General features: G+C 34.1%; 1 pseudogene; it reads right to left on the bottom strand.

Annotated features, from left to right (window-relative positions):
• Positions 1-350: 350 nt before the first annotated feature.
• Positions 351-1,495, bottom strand: LOC131180606 (mitogen-activated protein kinase kinase kinase 20-like; annotated as a pseudogene).
• Between the last annotated feature and the right edge of the window lie 3,258 nt (positions 1,496-4,753).

A 4,753-nucleotide genomic window follows, 5' to 3' on the forward strand; every position in this document is an offset into this window, starting at 1 on the left:
TCTTATCTTGAATCCCTTATGAGAACTAATGTTTTCCCCCGCATAGAGCATAACCAACATTTTTAATGGAGGATGAAGCATTTCTGTGCCCAGATCAATGTATGTGTATTACTAATTAAAGCAAACTTAGGTTATTAAAAAAAAAAACTTATTCATAGTAGTGAACTCATTTGGCGACTTTTTTTTTTTCATTTCATAAACCAAATTGAAATTTATTTGTATAATGAACAATATCAATTGCAACCCTTTAGTAGAGAATTGGTTACATAGAAAAGTAAAATGTAGCAGCAATGCCCTGGCTTTGCAGCTTCCTTATCATGAGCAATAGAGCCTTGAATAAACGGAGAAGATCACAGCAGCTTTTCCACATGAATGCTAATTCCACATTTGTTCTTGAAACCAACTGGCACATTTTGGAGAAGATCAGACATCAATAATGATGGACCTCCTCCAGGCCAGACCCGCACCACTTTTTTAGGTTTCAAATAAGAAACCTGCAAGTGAGCAGGGATGAAACTTCATAGCTAGCAGAATTAGCATCTTCAGAGCAGGAATGAGTCCACGCACCCCTAATCCACAATCTCCCCAAATTCACTGCTATCTATGTCATCTATTCCGGATACAAAAGGATGAATTAATAACATCTCAATGGTGAATCTGAACAGATGATTCTTCACTAGACATCCTTTCAAGAAATCCTTGCCATCCTTTGAAATCCAAGAAGGAATTTTAGGCAATTCATATCTATCAGCAATCCTCTCGCAAGCTTTTTCAATTGTTTCATTAGGTTCGAACCCCAAAGTGATTTCCAAGAAAACATCTCAAAAACCATACATCCAAGAGCCCAAAGATAAGAGGGAAATTCCTGAATATTATTAACGAGAGTCTCTGGTGCCATATAGAAAGCAGTCCTGGCAATAGAACAATCAAGCTTCCTCTTCCTGGTCTTCTGAACTTTCTTGGCCAATCCAAAATCCCCAATCTTGGGCACAGAGTCACCATCCCCACCAGGAATGAGCAGCACATTGTCTGGCTTCAAGTCACAATGAACATAATCGTGACAGTGGATGTAATCAATACCTTTAATAATAGACCTTGTGTATCTCTTCACGTTCGATTCAGGCAACCCACAACCACCCGATCTCTTCATAAGATTAGCTAGGGTTCCTCCAGAAGCGTACTCCAACAACAGATTGTAAAGCATCTTTCCATCCTTACTCATAGTAGTTTCTTCGCCATAACACTCGAGAATGTAGGGACAGTCACGAAGATGGTTGAAAGCCTCTTTCTCCTTCTGAAGTGAACTTGAGGAAGAGACCTCCGCTGATTTAACAGCCATAAGTGGTGGATAAAATGCTCTTCTTAATTTGGGTTTCTTCAAATAGGCGAGATAAACAGACGCAAACCCTCCTTTGCCAAGCAACGGCCCTCTCCACCATGCGACTCCGTGATTATCCGATCTATCTTCTTCGACTGCCATAACCTTTCTCTTCATTGCTTGGGTTCAAAGCAATGTAATCTCAATGCTTCAATGATACTTGGTTACACAAAAGAAGGGATTTTACCACCATATAACATCGACGTGAAATTAAAGCTTTATTTTCCTAGTTGCCACCAGTTTGAAACCTAACTTAAACTAATAACTAATTTTATATCTTTTGACCCATAAGATAACTAAGTAATTAATGTTAAATTACCAAAATAAATAATTATAAATAAAAATTATATAACATGCTAAAAATTTTATCTCGATTTTTTATTTTAAATTAAAAAAATAATTTACCAAAATTTTAGTCCCATGAATTTAAAAATAAAATTTTAATCTAGTCAGCATGCCTAGCTAAGTCAACATGCCACATTTATTAATCACTTTAACTATTAATTGGTTTATTGATAAGTGTGAAAATAATAATAAAATTTTAAATTAAATTATTTAAATTAAAAGATTTGACTAAATTTAAAAACATATAAAAGATTTTGACTTTTTAAGTAAATTCTGCTGTAACTAAAAGATATTTCGTATAAGAAATTGTTGATAAATTTTTCCTTTTACGTTAAAATACTTAATAATAATAATAATAATAATAATAATAATAATAATAATAATAATAATAATAATAATTAGCTTTGAGCTAATTCAATCATCTTCAATCCGAGAGATTTAATAGTGTCATCATTCATGAGTTATTATAATGCATTGCTATTGAAGAATGTGACATTAATTGATTCCATTCTTTCTTATAAAACATATTTGTATGGGCTTTCATACACGTGTGTGTATTTGTTATCAGTTAGTGCAATAATAACATAAATTTGTCAATGGATGCCATTAGATTCTACAAAAATAGGTTTAAATCTATTATCTTTTGAGAGCTTTTGTTTTCCATGCATATATAGAACATAAGCAACATTTTTTAATGGAGGAAGCTTATTCATTTATATGCACAAATTTATGGATGTGTTACTAATTCGTAGCACTGAACTCATAGGGCCACCATTTTGAAAAATTATATAGTGAAGTAGTTATATCATGTCAATACTTTACATAGAATGGCAAAGCAATTGGAGATGGACAAATATACAAATGCAGTTACTAAAATTAAAAAAATATATATATATAATTTTTTCAGACTCACTCTATATACATGTTTATTTTTGCCATTCCATGTAAATTATCCTACATAGAATAATTGATATACAACAGGCTCTGACATATTTTAAGTTGTCCTCAGTAATCAAGGAGATCTCAGTTCTCATTTAATCCTTGTCGTCGATTCATTTTGTTCATTTTCTTCGGGAGGGCAATTTGATCTTTGTTTCACTTGCAAAGCATGGGCTGATACGCTCTGAAGGCGTTATTGCTTTCTTTTATTTTTAGGGTTATTGTTTATATTGTCCTCATCTGAGTTCTGCTTTCTATTTGCTTTTGGACTAGTCTACTTTGTTCTTGAATTGTTTGAATCCTGTTTTGTTATCTTTGTTGTTCTTCAGTATCCAGGTTTTCCCTTAGCATGCCTTGTCCTAGGTCGGGTTGGGTGTACAGGTACGGGGCAGTCTGTTGATCGAAGTTAGTTGGATGAGCTCATGTAAAGTTTTTTATACCTTATTTTATTAAAATTTCCTATTTATAGAAAAAAAAGGAACCAAATGTGTGCAGGCTTTCTAAAAATAAGCTTCACGAGACTTGCTAAAAAGTTTCTTTTATAAAACATACTTATACATAGGTTCATGTATGTGTATCTGTTATCAGTTAGTGCAATAATAATAGTAAATTTTCAAAACTAGCTACTTAAAGATGCCATCAGATTCCATAAAAATAGTTTTCCTCCATGTTTAAGTCATTTATCTTTATTTATTTTTTCTTTGATACATGCAATGATCCATTCAATAGGGATTTCCCATTAGTCCTTTTGCTCTAATCTTAATGGGAATTGAATTTGAGATTTCTTGATGAACACTTTAAACAGTTACAGCAGGTCACGCAAGTAAACATGTTTTGTCTTGAATCCGTCATGAGAATTAATGTTTTTCCCTACATAGAACATAATGGAGGATGATACATTTCTGTGCCCAGATCAATGCATGTGTTACTAATTAAAGCAAACTTAGCTTATCAAAAAAGAAAGAAAAAAAAGCAAACTTATTCATAGCAGTGAACTCATATGGCCACCTTTTTTCATTCCTTAAACCAAAAAGGACTTTTATTTATATAATGAACAATATCAAATTATAACCACCATTTAGTAGAGAATTGGTTGCATAGAAATGTAAAATGTGTAGGCAGCAAGTCCCTTGCTTAGCAGCTTCCATGGCATAAGCAATAGAGCCTTGAATGAACAGGAGAAGATCACATCAGCTTTTCCAAATGGATGCCAATTCCACGTTTATTCTTGAAACCAACCGATAAAATCAGACGTCACTAATGATGGACCTCTTCCAAGCCCATGGGTAGCAGGATTAGCATATTCCAGGCCCATGGACAGCACTTTTTTAGGTCTCAAATAAGAAACCTGCAAGCGAGCAGGGATAAAACCTTCTTAGGTAGCAGAATTAGCATCTTCGTCACTCAGCAACTTGCTGCATATCATATAATATCATTATAGGCTCCAATTCACTAGGTAATTAATTCTCTTGGGGAAGAATATTACGGGTAACTTTAAATAACAAGGTCAGTCTTGAGCACAATATATAGCAATTCAGAGCCATTGTTTTCCTTCCAGAATTGCACAGAGGACAGCATTCTGATCCCAGCTGCATTGGCCAACTTGGATCATATTGTTTGCCGTTGCAAGAAAATCACATCTTCGATTCAATTCCTTCACATGACCAAATCTTTTCAATTCCAATTATGTACTGCTGAAGTTGTTGTCCTGCTCTACAAATGATATAGTTCACTAAAGATCAAATTGCTACTTAACTTGGAATTCCGAATAACGATTTTGAAAGAGTTAATTGTGGTTTGAAGCTAAAAATGATGTCAATGTATACCTGTAGGAATGGTGAATATAGTAGGACATTTCTCCACCATATGTGAAGAAACATGTGTTGGTGAATGAATTGCAAAGAACACCTTTGCCAATGATAGCAGAGAATGGAGTACTAACTTCATTGGACTCCTGATTCTGTGGATTCAGGAAAACTTCAAAACACCCCACCATTACTCTCTTCCACAACATCTGGCCAAAAACAAGAAGAAGATCCCTATTCAGATATAGAATGCCACTATTGATCAGAACAGCTCGAATCACAACTT

Source organism: Hevea brasiliensis, chromosome 6 (assembly GCF_030052815.1).
Source record: "Hevea brasiliensis isolate MT/VB/25A 57/8 chromosome 6, ASM3005281v1, whole genome shotgun sequence".
Classification (NCBI taxonomy): domain Eukaryota; kingdom Viridiplantae; phylum Streptophyta; class Magnoliopsida; order Malpighiales; family Euphorbiaceae; genus Hevea; species Hevea brasiliensis.